Here is a 19,898-nt window from a genome sequence, read left to right as displayed (position 1 = left end):
AAGGCAGTGTAAATCCTCCAGCTGTGTTCTTTCTCAAAATTGTTTTGATTCATCTAGGTTCTTTGTATTCTCATATAAGTTACAGAACCAGCTTGTCAATTTCTAACAACAACAACAAAAAAAGCCTGCTGAAAGTTTGAAAAGAATTGCATTGAATCTATATATCAATTTGGGGAGAATTCACATCTTAACAATATCTAGTTTCTCAATATTGAGTAGAGCATATCACTACATTTATATAGGTCTTTAATTTTTCTCAGCAATATTTTCTAGATTTCAGTGTAGGAGTATTGCAAAAACTTTGTTAAATTTACCCCATTTCGTGTTTTTAGATGAACTTATAAATTGAATTTTTAAAATTTAATTAACTAATTCTTAATTGTAATATATATGAGTACAGATGATTTTTTTTTACCTTATATGGCCTTGCTAAATTCACTTATTAATTTGTAGATTTCTTAGGATTTTCTGTTTACAGCTATGTTTTCTGCAAATGAAGCCAAATTTACTTTTCCCTTTCCAATCATATATTTTTATTGTGCGTATTTGTTTGTGTATTATGTATTGTGTAGTTTGTTCCTTTTGTTGTTGAGTATTATTCTATTGTATGGAAATACCCCAATTTTTTCATCCAATTACCTAGTAATTGATATTTGGGTTATTTTCAGTTTTGAGGATTACAAATAAAGCTACTATGATCATTTGTTTACAATTCTCATTGTGGACATGGGCTTTAATTTCTCTTTGGTAAATACCAAGGAGTAGAATGGCTGGCTCATGTTATAGGTATACACTTACCTTTGTGAGAAAATGCCAAACTACTTTCCAAAGTAATTGTACTATTTTACATTTTCACTAGCAGAAAATTCTATGAATTTCTTCATTGGTATGTGTTTCCTGTCTGGCAAGTTAAGAGTCAGCTCTCATTTTGTCACTTTCTGTAACGGACATTTTCTTCCTTTTAATACATTCCGTCTTTAAATGCCTCTCTATGCTCCAGCCACATGGTCCCCTCTAAGGGGCTTAAACACATAGAACTACTTCCTGCCTTATAACCTCTGTACAAGTTGCTTCCTCTCCTTTGAACACTCGCCCTTTGGCTCTTCATGCGTGGTCAATTTCTTGTTGTTGAGGTCTCATGTTGTCTATCACTGCCTCTGAGAGACCTTTCCTAACTGTCTATCTAGTTAGCCTCCCATCCCACACCATTCGTCTCTATTGCTTCTTTTTTTGTAGCACTACTTGGAATTATATTATTATTTGTTTATTTACCTGGCTGTGTCTGCTTCTCTCACTAAATAATAAGTTCAGTGAGAACAGTCTTATCTATCATATATTTGCAAGTGCCTAGATTAGAACGTAGTAAGTGCTCAATTAATGTTTGTCAAGTGAATAAATGAGCTTCTCCCCTGGGAGAACCTCAGAGTCCTTGCCATATCCATGGCCTCTGTTCTACACTTGATTGACAGGCCTTGTGCCACCTGACACCCTTGGTGACTCACAATGCACACTCCCATGTTGAAGGCTCTGAAAAGCCTTGGCAGAAAAAACAGATCTGTTTAACTCAGTATTTCTCAAAAGTATTTAATCATTAAACCCTTTCTTTGTGACTTATGTTTTGACCTCCTATACAAAGTGTACTCTAGAATCTTTATTTGGGAAATGCTAGTTAAATTCATAGTTAAGACCCAACTCAGTTAAGCAGAATTGAGTATATGGAATAATGGTCATCACAACTGACTTAAAAAGTTACGCTCAAAGTTAGCTCTAGGAAAATGCCATTAAATCTGCCATATCTCTGAGGCTTTGTAGTTTTAATTGGGGAGATGGCTTAAAGAAGATGGAACACTTTCACTATTTCTACTCCAAGTACTTGTTTTCCTTTATAATAATTAGTGGCATATGGTTTTATTAAAAAGGATTGAAACTGCACACATCACAAATAAGACTCAGTAATGGTTAATACTGGGATGCATACATGGCGTTTTGATATGACCTAGAGAAAAAGATTAAACTTTCAGCTTTAAAAATAATTCAGGTAATTTGTTCATTTGTCTCCAGTTTTATTCCTGAATTAACAATTAAGCTTTCTATGCTTTTTAAACCATTTTTAAAAATTAAATCTAGTTAATTTACAGTGTTGTGTAGTTTCAGGTATACAGCAAAGTGATTCAGATATATGTGTATATATATATATATATATATATATATATATATATATATATATATATATATAAATAACTCTCCTATTAATGATTACTGGAAGACAGTTGTTTGAAAACACAGTTTAACTTTGTGAACAGGATTAAACAAGGAAGGTTCTTATATTTCTATAAAAAAGAAGCTTAGAGGGTTTAGGAAAGGCAATCCAGTTAGAAGATTGATGCCAGAGGGACGTGTCTTAAAGCTGCACTTGCCAGAGAGTTGACTGATATAGGGGGATCTTAGGGAGGTGACAATGGAGATTATGGAGATGCTAAAAAAATCCTCAACTTTTGTCAGTGCCCCATATTCCCTTAATTTTCCACCCTTCTCTGGAAAAGATAGCTCTTTTTAAAAAAAATTTTATTGAGGTATAGTTAATATATTACAATGTGTTAGTTTCAAGTGTACAGCAAACTGATTCAGTTATACATGTATATGTGTATATATATGTTCAGTTATACATATACATATATATGTATAACTATATGTATATACATATATGAATGTTCTTTTTCAGGTTCTTTTCCATTATAGGTTATTACAAAATATTGAATATAGTTCCCTGTGCTATAGAGTAGGTCCTTGTTTTTTATCTATTTTATATATAGTAGTTTGTATATGTTAATCCCAAACTCCTAATTTATCTCTCCCTCCAACCTCCCACCAACCCAGTGCTGCAATTTATGTCAAAGAGTGTTCTTCCTATGTTTTCTTCTAAGAGTTTTATAGTGTCCGGTCTTACATTTAGGTCTCTAATCCATTTTGAGTTTATTTTTGTGTATGGTGTTAGGGAGTGTTCTAATTTCATTCTTTTACATGTAGCTGTCCAGTTTTCCCAGCACCACTTATTGAAGACATTTTCTTTTCTCCATTGTATATCCTTACCTCTTTGTCATAGATTAGTTGACAATAGGTGTGTGGGTTTATCTCTGGGCTTTCTATCCTGTTCCATTGATCTATATTTCTGTTTTTGTGCCAGTACCATACTGTTTTGATTACTGTAGCTTTGTAGTATACTCTGAAGTCAGGGAGTCTGATTCCTCCAACTCCGTTTTTTTCCCCCAAGATTACTTTGGCTATTCGGGGTCTTTTGTGTCTCCATACAAATTTTAAGATTTTTTGTTCTAGTTCTGTAAAAAATGACATTGGTAATTTGATAGGGATTGCATTGCATCTGTAGATTGCTTTGGGTAGTATAGTCATTTTCACAATATTGATTCTTCCAATCCAAGAACATGGTATATCTCTCCATCTGTTTGTATCATCTTTAATTTCTTTCATCAGTGTCTTTTAGTTTTCTGCATACAGGTCTTTTGTCTCCCTAGGTAGGTTTTTCCTAGGTATTTTATTCTTTTTGTTGCAGTGGTAAATGGGAGTGTTTCCTTAATTTCTCTTTCAGATTTTTCATCATTAGTGTATAGGAATGCAAGAGATTCCTGTGCATTAATTTTGTTTCCTGCAACTTTACCAAACTCATTGAATAGCTCTAGTGGTTTTCTGGTAGCATCTTTAGGATTCTCTATGTATAGTATCATGTCACCTGCAAAGAGTGACAGCTTTACTTCTTCTTTTCCAATTTGTATTCCTTTTATTTCTTTTTCTTCTCTGATTGCCATGGCTAGGACTTCCAAAACTATGTTGAATACTAGTGGTGAGAGTGGACATCCTTGCCTTGTTCCTGATCTTAGAGGAAATGCTTTCAGTTTTTCACCATTGAGAATGATGTTTGCTGTGGGTTTGTTGTATATGGCCTTTATTATATTGAGATAGGTTCCCTCTATGCCCACTTTCTGGAGAGTTTTTATCATTAATGCGTGTTGAATTTTGTCAAAAGTTTTTCTGCATCTTTTGAGATGATCATATGGTTTTTATTCTTCAGTTTGTTAATATGGTAATCACATTGATTGATTTGCATATATTGAAGAATCCTTGCATCCCTGGGATAAATCCCACTTGATCATGGTGTATGATCCTTTTAATGTGTTGTTGGATTCTGTTTGCTAGTATTTTGTTGAGGATTTTTGCATCTATATTCATCAGTGATATTGGTCTGTAACTTTCTTTTTTTGTGATATCTTTGTCTGGTTTTGGTTTCAGGGTGATGGTGGCCTCATAGAATGAGTTTGGGTGTATTCCTTCCTCTGCAAATTTTTGGAAGAGTTTGAGAAGGATGGGTGTTAGCTCTTCCTAAATGTTTGATAGAATTCACCTGTGAAGCCATCTGGTCCTGGACTTTTGTTTGTTGGAAGATTTTTAATCACATTCTCAATTTCACTACTTGTGATTGGTCTGTTCATATTTTCTATTTCTTCCTGGTTCAGTCTTGGAAGGTTATACCTTTCTAAGAATCTGTCCATTTCTTCCAGGTTGTCCATTTTATTGGCATAGAGTTCCTTGTAGTAGTCTCTTAGGATGCTTTGTATTTCTGCGGTGTCTGTTGTAACTGCTCCGTTTTCATTTCTAATTTTATTGATTTGAGTCCCCTCTCCCTCTTTTTCTTGATGAGTCTGGCTAATGGTTTATCTTCTCAAAGAACCAGCTTTTAGTTTTATTGATCTTTGCTATTGTTTTCTTTGTTTCTATTTCATTTATTTCTGCTCTGATCTTTATGATGTCTTTCCTTCTGCTAACTTTGGGTTTTGCTTGTTCTTCTTTCTCTAGTTCCTTTAGGTGTAAGGTTAGATTGTTTACTTGTGATTTTTCTTGTTTCTTGAAGTAGGCTTGTATTGCTATAAACTTCCCTCTTAGAACTACTTTTGCTTCATCTCATAGGTTTTGGACTGTCGTGTTTTCACTGTAATTTGTCTCTAGGTATTTTTTGATTTCCTCTTTGATTTCTTCAGTGATCTCTTGGTTATTTAGTAACATATTGTTTAGCCTCCATGTGTTTGTGTTTTTTATGTTTTTTCCCTGTAATTGATTTCTAATCTCTTAGCATTGTTCTCAGAAAAGATACTTGATATGATTTCAGTTTTCTTAAATTTACCAAGGCTTGATTTGTGACCCAAGATGTGATCTATCCTGGAGAATGTTCCATGTGCACTTGAGAAGAAAGTGTAATCTGCTGTTTTTGGATGGAATGTCCTATAAATATCAATTAAATCTGTCTGGTCTATTGTGTCATTTAAAGCTTGTGTTTCCTTATTACTTTTCTGTCTGGATGATCTGTCCATTGGTGTAAGTGAGGTGTTAAAGTCCCCCACTATTACTCTGTTACTGTCGATTTCCTCTTTTATAGCTGTTAGCAGTTGCCTTATGTATTGAGGTGCTCCTATGTTGTGTGCATATATACTTATAATTGTTATATCTTCTTCTTGGATTGATCCCTTGATCATTATGTAGTGTCCTTCCTTGTCTCTTGTAACATTCTTTATTTTAAATTCTATTTTGTCTGATATGAGTATTGCTACTCCAGCTTTCTTTTGATTTCCATTTGCATGGAATATCTTTTTCCATCCCCTCACTTTCAGTCTGTATGTGTCCCTAGGTCTGAAGTGGGTCTCTTGTAGACAACATATGTATGGATCTTGTTTTTGTATCCATTCAGTGAGCCGGTGTCTTTTGGTTGGAGCATTTAATCCATTCACATTTAAGGTAATTATTGATATGTATATTCCTATGACCATTTCCTTAATTTTGGGGGGTTTGTTTTTGTAGGTCCTTTTCTTCTCTTGTGTTTCTCACTTAGAGAAATTCCTTTAGCATTTGTTTTAGAGCTGGTTTGGTGGTGCTGAATTCTCTTACCTTTTGCTTGTCTGTAAAGCTTTTGATTTCTCCATTGAATCTGAATGAGATCCTTGCTGGGTAGAGTAATCTTGGTTGTAGGTTCTTCCCTTTCATCACATTAAATATATCCTGCCACTCCCTTCTGGCTTGTAGAGTTTCTGCTGAGAAATCAACTGTTAACCTTATGGGAGTTCCCTTGTATGTTATTTGTCATTTCTCCCTTGTTTCTTTCAATAATTTTTCTTTGTCTTTAATTTTTGTCAATTTGATTACTATGTGTCTCGGTGTGTTTCTCCTTGGGTTTATCCTGTATGGGACTCTCTGCGCTTCCTGGACTTGGGTGGCTATTTCCTTTCCTGTGTTAGGGAAATTTTGGACTATAATTTCTTCAGATACCTTCTCAGGTCCCTTCTCTCTCTCTTCTCCTTCTGGGACCCCTATAATGTGAATGTTGTTGCGTTTAATGTCGTCCCAGAGGTCTCTTAAGCTGTCTTCATTTCTTTTCATTCTTTTTTCCTTATTCTGTTCTGTGGCAGTGAATTCCACTATTCTGTCTTCCAGGTCACTTATCCGTTCTTCTGCCTCAGTTATTCTGCTATTGATTCCTTCTAGTGTATTTTTCATTTCAGTTATTGTATTGTTCATGTCTGTTTGTTTGTTCTTTAATTCTTCTAGGTGTTTGTTCTTTAATTCTTCTAGGTCTTTGTTAAACATTTCTTGCATCTTCTCGATCTTTGCCTCCATTCTTTATCCGAGGTCCTGGATCATCTTCACTATCTTTATTCTGAATTCTTTTTCTGGACGGTTTCCTATCTCCACTTCATTTAGTTGTTTTTCTTGGGTTTTATCTTGTTCCTTCATCTGGTACATAGCCCTCTGCTTTTTCATCTTGTCTGTCTTTCTGTGAATGTGGTTTTTGTTCCATGGGCTGCAGGATTGTAGTTCTTCTTGCTTCTGCTGTCTGCCTTCTGTTGGATGATGATATCTAAGAGGCTTGTGCAAGTTTCCTGATGGGAGGGACTGGTGGTGGGTAGAACTGGGTGTTGCTCTGGTGGGCAGAGCTCAGTAAAACTTTAATCTGCTTGTCTGCTGATCGGTGGGGCTGGGTTCCCTCCCTGTTGGTTGTTTGGCCTGGAGTGACCCAACACTGGAGCCTACCTGGCTCTTTGGTGGGGCTAATGGCAGACTCTGGGAGGGTTCACTCTAAGGAGTACTTCCCAGAACTTCTGCTGCCAGCGTCCTTGTCTTCACAGTGAGACACAACTACCCCCTGCCTCTGCAGGAGACCCTCCAACACTAGCAGGTAGGTCTGGTTCAGTCTCCTATGGGGTCACTGCTCCTTCCCCTGGGTCCCCATGCTCACACTACTTTGTGTGTGCCCTCCAAGAGTGGAGTCTCTCTTACCCCCAGTCCTGTCGAAGTCCTGCAATCAAATCCCACTAGCCTTCAAAGTCTGATTCTCTAGTAATTCCTCCTCCCGTTGCCAGACCCCCAGGTTGGGAAGCCTGACGTGGGGCTCAGAACCTTCACTCCAGTGGGTGGACTTCTGTGGTATAAGTGTTCTCCAGTTTGTAAGTCACCCACCCAGCAGTTATGGGATTTGATTTTATTGTGATTGCGCCCCTCCTACCATCTCATTGTGGCTTCTCCTTTGTCTTTGGATGTGGGGTATCTTTTTTGGTGAGTTCCAGTGTCTTCCTGTCGATGATTGTTCAGCAGTTAGTTGTGATTCTGGTGCTCTCACAAGAGGGAGTGACCACACATCCTTCTACTCTGCCATCTTGAACCAATCTCATGTGAAATAATTTTTTATCGTATCCTTGACATTATGAGCAAATGTTATAGAGGATCTTGATTCTGTTATAAGAACATTGATTTTTCTTTTTTTTTTAAGCAGGAAGAACCAGAGTCTAAAACATCAGTTCAGTGCTTTAGTCTTAGCAGCTGGGTTGCTTGGAGTTGGCCCTGCACGTGAACAATTCAGAGGTCAGCCAGAAACTTAAGCAGAGTTTATAAGCAGTTTTTAAGGGCTTCTCTTCTCTGACTCTGCCTCTGGAATTTCTCCTCTCCCTTTCCAGATGCTACAGTTGCCCTGAACTCAGCCCCCTGGTTCTTCAAGCATAAGATTACAGGTTTCTATGACCTGCAGATTGGGAACTGGGTCAGCCCTCAGGCTAAAATTTGTAAAACAAAACAAAAGGGACTTCCCTCGTGGCTCAGTGGTTAAGAATCCGCCTGCCAGTGCAGGGGATATGGGTTCGAGCCCCGGTCCAGGAAGATCCCACATGCCACGGAGCAACTAAGCCTGTGCACCACAACTACTGAGCCTGCACTCTAGAGCCCACGAGCCACAACTACTGACGCCGCATGCCTAGAGCCGGTGCTCTGCAACAAGTGAAGCCACTGCAACGAGAAGCACGCACATGCAACGAAGAGTAGCCCCTCCTCGCCGCAACTAGAGAAAGCCCGCGTGCAGCAATGAAGATCCAACGCAGCCAAAAATAAATAAAATAAATTAAAAAACAAAACAAAACAAAAAATAGGATGCTCACCCAGTGTCCTTCCCTTCTTCCAGATTTTATACCCTCTCCAACATCTGCCTGCTTTTTCTTACTCTTCAATGCTTTTAGGTAGTGGGCTCTTAATACCCTGTTACGGGTTTATAGTTATTATTTTCAGGGGGGTTGATTCAATAAGAGTGCCTCAGATATTGCTGGAAGTGGGCCCTGTCCTTGTGGGAGGTGTCCAGTTCCTATAACAATTCAAAGAAGATCAAAGAGGAGAAGAGATATAAATATAGGCTTTCTTATAGGTCATATGATAACTTGTGATAACTCATGTATATGTGAGTCTCTAGAATGGCTTTCCCTGTTTTTTTTTTTTTTTTAAGACTGCCTTACATTTAAACAAGTTAATTTCCTCTCAGAGGCCATTTGCCAGGACTTCTTGCCTGCTTGCAGGAGAGTGCTCACAGAATCCTCCCACAGGCTAGGACTGGGTATGGAGAGTCAGCCTGCAGAACAGCAGTCCTTTAGCAACGTGTCCCCGGAGGCAAACACAGACCAGGGACCTGCCTCCTCTATGTGCTGGACTGGACTCTCCAGTGGCTGCCCCGCTCCCCGGGAATCCTGCCTCTCTGGGCACATTTTGAGTGACTGATAATTGGTTCACCCAGCATCCAAAGTCACTCTGAGTGGCAGGAGTTCAAAACAGCTCTCCTGCTCAAGGAATGTTACCAGGCATCACAGACACCAGAGAGGGACAGGAAGGACAAAGCGAATAGAGCCAACAGTGCCACTCCCTGGGAGCACATGTTCTTCTCAGAACCCTGTACACAACTTGGTGACTAGTTCTTATGCACAATATCATTAGACTGGAAAGAACCCTACTGGCATCTTTCCACCCACACTGAACAACGTAACACTTTCTTCTCCCCACCTTCTCCTCTGTTCTGCTGCAGGAGTATTACTTGGTTTTTTCCAAAGGTCAGGCCTCAGCAAGTACACTGAGGGATGTTATCCCCATTCCCAACATGTAATCCCCAATCCTTCCACCCCTACCACAAAGGAAAGACCAATCATGATTAACTCTTTGAAGCACAGGGCCACAATGAGGGATCTATTGGAAAACAAGAAGTGGGAAGAATTGTTGAGCAGACAGTCAACAGCACCAACTTCACCTGGATATTTTGTATTAAACCTATTTAATGTTTTAAAGTCGTTGTTAAAAAGGACACCATGAATTTCATAATTTACTTGTTCTCAAACCTCACTGCACAAAGTGATCATGTAAGGGAGCTTTAGAAAATGCGATGCCAGGGTCCTTCCTCCAGAGATCCTGGGTTAATTGGTCTGGGGCACAGCCTGGGCATGGGGATTTTTAAAAGCTCTCCAGGTGATTCTAAAAACAGGAAAATTTGAGAAACATCATCATAGTACATCATTATTTTACACATTCTACATAGAAAACAGAACTAGATATGTAGTTGCAGTTAAAAGCTAATGTCAATAACTACAGATGGTCAATATCTGGTGTTTCTTATCTGCTGTAATTGTATGGGCTGCCATGTGTATAAACAAGGTTAAAACTCAATTTTAGTGTTCAGAATAATCATGTGAGCCTCCCCACACCCCCACCCCGGAACCAGCACTAATTCATAGGAAACCCTACATCCCTCTCTAGACCTCCCCCCTCATTCTGACCTTGGAATTGTCCAAGAAAACCCCTGCAGCTTACTCATTCCTAAGGGCCATTCTGATTCTAAGCATCTCACAGAGAAAGAGATGTAGAATTTGTTCCCTCCTCCAGCAGGTCCTCTATCTTTTCCTGTCGTTACTTCTGTTACTGCCACATGACACCCCTTATTTAAGGTAGGTTGATGCACTGTTTGTGGCTACCTTTGCTGGAAGCAACCAGCAATAGCTCTTCAGCTATTAGAAAAATAATAAAGTTAGACTTCATCAGGCACCTACTGTGTCTATTTATCTACACTTCCAAATCTCTAACTGAAAGAAAACATGAAAGGTTTTTTTTGTTTGTTTTTTCAGTTTTGTTTTGTTAGCTGCTTAGATGGAACTTGTGCCAGAAATGCTTCTTTTTAAAAGTAGCTACTGATTTCTTTGCCTGCCTGGGACTTAAGTGTCCCCTCTCAATTATCCAAACATAAGATGAATTGGGACTTAATGCCCTGGAAGGTAAAATGACATTTATGGCCTAAAAAACAAGTTTCTGCCCATCCCAGTGGCCCTTGTTATGAAGAGGTGGCCCATAAAGAGTTAAAAAAAAAAATTGTAAGGAGGGAGATGAAGAAACTTTCTGGGAAGAGAGATGTAAGATCTCTCTTCTGTTTTGAAGTCCAGTGTGATCCTGACTGAAGTACGCACCAGCAGGAAAAGACATCGAGGGCTCTCTCAGGAAAGCCCACAGGGAAGGAGGAGGGTCTGGTTGGTAACCTGGGCTGAGTATCAGGCCTGGATGTCCTTGTGAAGAGACCTGGTCCAGGTCAGCCCGTGGTTGAAGCTGGAACACACCCCCAACTTCCCAGGTATAATGGACTCAACCAAAATGCTTATCTCGGGAGCCCCAGCAGGGGTCCCCACTCAGTCCATTTCCAATCCTGAATGCCCCAGTGAGAGAGGCAGCCCAGTCCCCAGCGCAGCCTGCTGGAGAACCTAGATCAGCAGCCACTAGTCACACATGGCTTTTTTTTAAAAAATTTATTCTATTGAAGTATAGTTGATTTACAATGTTGTATTTCTACTGCACAGCAAAGTAATTCAGTTATGCCTATATACATTCTTTTTCATATTCTTTTACATTATGATGGCTTTTGAACTCTTGAAATGTGGGTAGTGTGAATAAAGATATGTGCTATAAGTGTAAAATGAAACCTGGATTTTGAAGACAATACAAAAAAAAGATCGTAAGATATCGCAATAATTTTTATGTTGACTACATGTAGAAATGATAAATTTTTACATACATTAGGTTAAAAATACATTATTGAAGTTAATTTCATCCTAATGTGGCCACTAAAAAATGTTCAGTGACATACGTGGCCCATACTTGCAGCTTTCATTGTATTCAGTATTTCTATTGGGCAGTTCTGGTCTAGATGATCCTGTTCTCAAGGCTGGAGCCATAGCAGGGATTATCAGTTAGGATGCTTCAGTGTTCAAGTAGTAGCAACCTCAACTCAAAGTGATGTAAATAATAATGAGAAAACAGTACGGGGCCTGGGAAGCACTCGGGTTGATTTTTTTTTTTCATAAATTTATTTATTTTTATTTTTGGCTGCGTTGGGTCTTCGTTGCTGTGCGCAGGCTTTCTCTAGTTGCAGCGAGCGGGGGCTACTCTTCGTTGCAGTGCACGGGCTTCTCATTGCGGTGGCTCCTCTTGTTGCAGAGCACGGGCTCTAGGCATGTGGGCTTCAGTAGTTGCGGCATGTGAGCTCAGCAGTTGTGGCTCACAGGCTCTAGAGCGCAGGCTCAGTAGTTGTGGCGCACAGGCTTAGTTGCTCCGCGGCATGTGGGATCTTTCCAGACCAGGGCTTGAACCCGTGTCCCCTGCATTGTCAGGCAGATTCTTAACCACTGCGCTGCCAGGGAAGCCCCAGCACTGGGATTGTTAACACAGTAGCTCAGTGGCATCATTAGGACCTGGTGCTTCTCACTTTTCCACTTTACTCTGATCTGGCTCAGCTCAAGGGGAATATATCTGTGGAAGTCCCAAAAGTCACATCCAGACATTTTTAATGTGCAGAGGAAACAAAAGGGGAAGGAGTGGTTACCTGTCTTATCTCTCTTATTAGGAGTGAGGAAGTCTTCTCCAGATGTGCCCTCCCTTCCCACCTCCCCCCTTGCTCTCTTGTCTAATGGGCCAGAATTGGGTCAAATAGTTTATGCTAAGCCACTCACCAGCTCAGTAATCGGATACTGCATGGCTTGAAGTAATCTGGAGTGAGACATCTGTTAGAAAGAGAACCAGGACCATGACAGGAAGAATGGCTATTTTGGACTAAACAACCCCTGACATTCTTGGACAATTCAGGGAGAGGGCACATGTCTCGCAAGGGTCATTACACATTCTGCTACCCCAGCTGAGCTGATTTAGCTTGAAACACAATAGAGCTGCTATTTTATTTGATCCCCAGGCTACTGAAGCTTAATAAATATGTTTACATAAATAGACCAACAAAGCAAATAAAATCCCATAGCTCAGTGTGGTGAAAAGGAGAGAGCACTGTATCCTAATCAAGAGACCTGACTTTAATAACACCTTGCTGTGGCACCTGTGAAGCTCAACGACCCTGTCTGGGCTTCAGCTTGTTAACCTTCCAAATCAGTGTTCAAAGATTCTGAGTCAAGATAGCAAAATAATCACATGAATATTTCTCCCTACTTTAATACATAGGAATGGTGATATAAATGGAATACAAAACATTAAAAAATATGTCATACCAAAACGTTCAGGACCCAATTTTAATGTGGAGAGGGACGCAGGGGATGGTTTCCACACACCACCAGGCAATTTTGGGGACACCAGCTTAGTGTCCTACACTCAATTCTGACACTGTGTACCTGAAGATAGTGTCAGATCCCACCAGTTAAGGGCTCAGCCCCACAAGACTGCCCACACCCCACTCGTGTCAGACACCACCTGAAAATCCGAGTTGTCACCTGTGCTTCTGACCAAACTGCTAAGGCTCAGAGGTTCCCACCACCCCCTATTCAGGTTCCACTGATTTGCTAGAGTGACTCACAGAACTCAGGAAACCAGTTTACTTACTAGATTACCGGTTTATTATAAAAGGGCCTAAATCAAGAACAGCCAGATGGAAGAGACACATAGGACAAAGGTATGGGAAAAGTTTGAGGAGCTTCCCTGAATCTCAATGTGTTCCTCAACTCAGAAGCTCTCTGAACCCCGGACTTCTGGGTTTTTATGGAGGCTTTATTACATAGATATGATTGTTTAAGTCATTGGCCATTGGTGACTGATTCAACCTCCAGCGTCTCCCCTCCCCGGGGGTGGGACTGAAAGTTCCAGCCCTCTAACCACATGGTTGGCTTTACTGGCAACCAGCCCCCATCCTTAGGTGCCTCCAAAAGTCAAATCCTTAACATAACAAAAGACACCTATTCGCTCACACCACTTCAGAAATTCCAAGGATTTTAGGAGCTCTGTGTCAGAAACAGTGGAGGAAGACCAAATATACATATTTCTTATTACAAATCACAATATCACTCATACTCAGAAACTAAAGGAAAAATCTCTTTTTAAAATTAAAAATAGCAAATGTTTGGAAAGTTGAAGTCATGGAGCATGTGGAAAGTAGGTTCTGTCAAAGTTCCATTGGAAATGGGGCTAAGCGGACTGTATGCATCATGGCGGACCAGGTTTTCTGAGTTAAGCTGGGTGCTGGGACAGCACCTCCACAAGGGAACTGGGACTGAAATAACCCTGCCTGACCACCCAGCAATGGCTAGACATGTCCCACTTGCCTAGAGGACACAGACTGGAACTGGAGTCTCTGTGTGACTTCAGAGCCACTACACCACAGTGCTCAACCCTTCTGGTCGAAGGACCTGTGGCTACTCGGTTCCCAGGTAGCCCTAGGATTCATGTCATTCTCAAGGTCAGCCCCAGGGATCTGGGTTTTAACTAGGCCTGGGGTCTCCAGATTTCTCTGTGTAGTGCCCACTCCCTACCCCCACCCCACCTCCAAAATGTCTGTTTACTAATTATACACACAAGCAATCATATTAGCTTATTATAAAACAAATGCAAAAGAAATTTTTAAAGGATGGGAAAAATTGTAATAAATCATACTTTAAGGTTTCCTGCTAACTACAGTGGCCCTATTCGATCATGAGCGGATATCAACTGATATTAGTTGAGGTTTTCCTTATTGACATAAGGTGTAAATCTGTATTTCAAAAAGCTTTCTTGATAGTATTTTCAGCAGGCCTCTTTGCAGATCTGAATAATTATTTTGTTTTTACTTTGTAATTTGGATGAAGGCGTAGGAAAAAGGTCAGCGCTGCCATTTTCTTGCTCTTTGCTTAAGCTTGTACTATTAATATTCTATTCAATTTGTAATTTTTTGGCAGGAATATTTTTAAGCCAATTGTTCAAATTGTTAGTTGGCAACATACAAGCTGTATTATGTTACAATACACCGAAAGCCAATGAAGGAATGATGGTATTCGGGTGAACCCCTTTCCATTGTGGAATTCCCAGTTTTCCCTCAGAATAGCTCCAGCTCTGTTTGTGACCTGTGACAATCTTACATATGAACCAAGTGAGGGCACCAGTGTGATTAGGTATACTAAATGTTGATAAATCTAAATTTCTTATGCAGGAGGATGAATATAAGTATCTTTGGGAGTTCTGCCCAGCCTTCTTTAGAGACCAATGAGTTGCATCTTTCATTTGCTAACTCAAGTTGGAGATGCTGGCGAGAGTATGAACAGTCATTTAAAGGGTGTTTATGCTACCTTTAACTAAGGCCTCTCCACCTCTAAATATACCATTTCCGTATGCCATCTCAGATATCTTCTTGCCCAGTAGCTGACAAGGGCTTAAGAGAATTCAATTTTATCTCAGCAGAGGGCGTCCCTTCCTTCTAGGAATGTAGCAAGCCCTTAGCAACAAGAGGCTGTCTTAAGACCTAGGACCTATGAAAAGAGGTCATGAGAGCAGTCTCTACATCTGTAAGGGCTGAATGAAGCTCAGTCTCTATTCATTATTCATTTCTTGGGGGAACCGAAGTCCAGAGAACTGCTCAGAATTCCATGGCTAGCTGATAACTAAACCAGCACCTGAATTCAAGCTCCCCACCCTCTGCCCAGTGCACTCTCTAATATTCTTCACAGCCCTCTTATGTGTACTTGTTAAGCAATAGTAACGCCAGCCCATTTTCATTTAATGTAATTATTGATATATTTGAGTTTTAATCTATCATCTTATTTCATGATTTCACTATGTCCAACCTCTTCTATGATTCTTTGTCTTTTGTTTTCTGACTTCTTTTGGATTGACTAAGATTTATTATTATTTTTTCTTATTTACTATTTTGGAAGATTTACACTAGTTACCTCTTCTTTCAGTGTTAAAAGCTTAGAAACTATTTTTTTTAATATTTATTATTTTATTTTTAACCTTGCATTGTTAACTTATCTAAGTCTAGTATAAATATTGATCTTTATCACTAGCCAATACAATTCAGAAACATAAGCACACTTTAACCCCATTTACCCACATCCCAACTCATTTGCTATTGTTGTCAAAATTTTAAATTCTATATAATTTTAAAATTCCATAGATACTTTAATTGTTTTTTTGCTCTTCATATTTTTCTGTATCCCAAACTTTCCATCTGGATCATTTTTTAGAATTCTGACATACATCTTTTAGAATTTCCCAAACTCTCTCTTTAAAAAAAGTCTTCATTCATCTTTATTATTGAGCACTCCCTCTCTCTCTCTCTCTCTCTCTCATATATATATGAGAGTATATATATATATATATATATATATATATATATATACTGGGAATAGAATGCTAAGCAGGCTATTGCTTTCTTTCTGCCTGTTGATGATACCATTTCACTGTCTTGTGACTTCCATTATTGATTTTCAGAAGTCAGCTGTCAATTTAACTTTATGTCTTTGAAGGTATTATGTCCTTTCCCCTATGACTACTTTTAATGTATGGTATATATACAGTTCTGTTTCTTTGGCTTGCTATGGTTTTACTATGATGTGTCTGGAAGTGCTGAATGGATACAATGTGTAGAAACAATTAGGCTTCTTGAATCTATGGATTGATGTCTTTCATCAGTTCTGAATATTCTCAGTTATTATATCTTAAAAAATTATTACCTTTGGCTCTCTCTCTTCCTCAAACATAAAACCTTCTTTAAACAAGAGTCTCCCTCTTGCTCTCTTCTTCAAACATAGCAAGGTGGTTTTATAGTTTGTGTCTAATGATTTCAACAGATATTAACTCCAGTGCTTATTTTAATTTTCCAGAGCCTATTTTAATTTTCTGTTGTTTCTGCTGGTTCTTGCTCAATGTATTTTGTTTCCCTGTATGGCTATTGATTTTTGATAGTGGTTGGACCTTGTACTTCAAAAATTATTTGTAAGAATAATTTGAGGCTTAGTATTATAGCGTCTTCTTCCAAAGAGGATCTTCATTTGCCTCTGCCAGACACCTGAGGTCCTACCAGTCTGGATCCATCTCAAACCAAGTTCAAGGCTTGAGGTTCCTTGGACCACCCAGATAACATAAAGCTAGAAGGAAATTATGTGCAAGGATTGGTTTACTCATGATTCACCTTACCTGAAGCTGCACCTCTTTGGGACCCCAGTTTAAAGTGGAGGTAGTTTATTAGAATTTCTACCTCTGGTAGGTTGCATGTCTTGCCTTTTGCTCCCTGGCCCCAGAAATTTGTTGAAAGTACAGCTCAGTTTTGCAGCTGTTTCTCTAGGACGGGCAAATGCTCTTAGGGAGAAATCAGATTTAAGTATCAGTCCTGTTCTCTGAGTTCTTAACTTCCAGATTTTGGCTTTTAAACTCCTCACTACTTGGTTAACATTTTGATGCTTTTAAGAAAATATTTTTTATACTTTATACAGTTTTTTAGGTTTCCTTGGTGGGAGGGTTGGTCTAAATTTCCTAGTCATCAATTATAGGGAGTAAAAGTTACAATTTATATATTCATCAGAGGAAAGAAAATTTTTCATAGTCTTCTATCTCTACTTCATGCTTACCAATTTGTTAGTTCCTATAAAGCACTTTACACATGCCAAGGATGTAATATATTCTGTAGAACCAAAATTGCTATGTAGGACTCATCAAATCCTTTAAAAGAACCCAATCTGGTATGAAATGAAATAGTTCATAAAACAATTTGAAGTCATGACTACTTCTGGCCTTTGAAATTCTGTATAATAAACTTATGCCCCACCTACTCATAAGAATATAATGGAAGATCCAGTGATCCATATATAACATATGCACAAAATATATACTTATTGAGGGCACTTGATCTTCCCACTGCATGAAAACCTTTCCCCCTTACCTGGCCTCTTTCAGGTATTTCCTCTATCCTCACCTTCTCAATGAAGCCTTCCCTAAACATCTCATTTGAAATTGCAAACTCCCCCCCATTCCCACACTTCTTTTTTTTTTTTGTATAAATTTATTTATTTATTTTTGGCTGTGTTGGGTCTTGGTTGCTGCACGCGGGCTTTCTTTAGTTGTCGCGAGGGGGGCTACTCTTTTGTTGCAGTGGGTGGGCTTCTCATTGCGGTGGTTTCTCTTGTTGCAGAGCACAGGCTCCAGGTGTGTGAGCTTCAGTAGTTGTGGCACGTGGGCTCAGTAGTTGTGGCACGTGGGCTCTAGAGCACAGGCTCAGTAGCTGTGGTGCACGGGCTTAGTTACTCTGCGGCATGTGGGATCTTTCCGGACCAGGGCTCGAACCCATGTCCCCTGCAATGGCAGGCAGATTCTTAACCACTGTGCCACCAGGGAAGTCCCTATTCCCACACTTCTTAATCTCTTCCTGTCCTGTTCTTCTCTCCATCACCCTCCACCGTATTACATACTATATATTATATATCCTGGCTCTATTTATCACTACCTCTCCAATCTTGATAAATCTGCTTAACCTCTCAATTCTTTGATTTTTCTAGATGTAAAATTGAGCTAAGAAAATTATCTCACCATTCTTCATATGGATGTTTCACAGATGAGTATGGTGATAGATCAGAAAATGATTCTTAAAAAACTATTTAAAAAAATGAAAATTCTAGAACTGAAAATGGCAATATCCAAAAAAAAAATTTACTGGTTGTGCTTAACAGTAAAATAGAAAGAACAGAAAAAAAATCAGTGCACTTTAAAATAGTTCAATAGAAATGATCCAATATGAAGAACAGACAGAAGAGAGATTAAAAAAAAAAAAAGAGCAGATCCACAGGGACCTGTGGACAGTATCAAAAGGTCTAATATATGTGCAATTGGAGTCACTGAGGGAGAAGAGAAAAAAAATGGTGCAGCAAAGAATATTAAAAAAAAATAGATAAAGAATGTACAAATTTGGAGAAAGAGCTGAATTTACGGACTTAGGAAGGAGAGCAGGCTCCTCACAGAACAGATTTAAAAACACACACACACATGCCCAGGCATATCAGAGTCAAACTGCTAAAAACCAAAGTTTAGGAGAAAAATCTTGAAGAACCCAAAGGATTTTGTTACAGACTCATTCCGCACCAAGTAAAATGCTGCAGCTAAAGTTTAGTGGACTTGGAGTACTGGGGGGAATATTTCAGGGGAGGAGAAATGGCTGCTTTTCTCTACAGCACATCCTTTATGTGAGAAGCTCGTTGACAATGAGTGCCAGGTAGGATGGAGGTTTGTGGCTGGAAAAGAGATTAGCAGCCCTTCATTTCGATTTTGGTTGGGTAAGGTCTTCTGGAGGGAGCAGGACGCTGCAGGCTCTGTGGAAGACATAAAGATTTTGACCCAAATGACTCTAAAATCAGGGAAAGAGAAGTGAGCTCCTCATGGTAAACTTGAGAATGGTCTGAACAGAAAGTCTAGAGCTTCTTGGAGCCAGGTGAATTTTTGAAGTGGAATTAGAGAAAATAAATTTGGGGGAAATGGGAAAGACCCAGAAGATTTTGATTATTTGACAGCATTTGCTCCCTTAGCGTGATTTTCTTCCTTTCTCTCACAATTTAGTCTAACCCTTCTTGGGGTGGGTAGGTCTCATGAGCAAGCGCTTTGAAAATATGAAGGCAGATTCTTTCCCTTCCCTTTCACAAATAAATCATGCAGTTCTGGAGGTAGCTGTAGATAAATCAGTTTTCTGGGGCAGAATTTTGGTCCTATTTTGGCAAATGTGGCCTCTTTAGTTCATGAAGGATGATTTTAATGACCGAAAACAAATAAGACCCCCAAATGTAAACCCAAGGTTTGCTGCTTGTTATAATTGTATTTTCCATACTAGACTGGAAATAAAGTCATGGTGTTTTTGTTTGTAATGTAAGCCTCTTTTTCTCTTTTTGTTCCCCTTTCCCCGTCCTATCGGCCATCCCTCACCGTCTTTGTGCTTTAGGATCAATATCCCTGAGGGAAGGGAAGAATAGGCGAAGTTCAAGAAATAGCTGGAGGCGGGTTGCCTGATGTGGAGGCAAGGACCCAGTGTCGTCCTGGGGCTGTGCATGGCGGGGAAGGTGCATCTCCGCAGCATCGTGGCAAGTCTTCCAGACCTGTCTGCAGCTCTTCCTGTAACCAAGAGGCCTTTTCCTGTGTTTGAACTCACCACCAATGGCTGTCCTACCAAAGGTAAACAGCAGCGGTCTAAGCAAACTGCTCTTTTTCCAAAAGAAAGCTTTTAACTTTTCTTCTGGAGGAGACAGAAGGGGGTTGTTTGAGGACTGGGCAGAGGAGGA

The 19,898-nt window shown here is 39.5% G+C and overlaps 1 long non-coding RNA gene across 1 annotated transcript in view; it reads left to right on the top strand.

Moving 5' to 3' along the window:
- The window catches only part of LOC309619437, a 109,294-nt gene that overhangs the window by 88,865 nt on the left and 531 nt on the right, over positions 1-19,898 (top strand). Inside the window, exon 2 of the long non-coding RNA XR_014238960.1 lies at positions 19,562-19,791. This is a non-coding gene — a long non-coding RNA (uncharacterized lncRNA). The remainder of the gene's footprint in view (positions 1-19,561; positions 19,792-19,898) is intronic.

This window comes from Balaenoptera borealis (assembly GCF_965194805.1).
Source record: "Balaenoptera borealis genome assembly, chromosome: 2".
NCBI lineage: Eukaryota > Metazoa > Chordata > Mammalia > Artiodactyla > Balaenopteridae > Balaenoptera > Balaenoptera borealis.
This window is presented reverse-complemented; position numbering and strand designations above follow the sequence as displayed.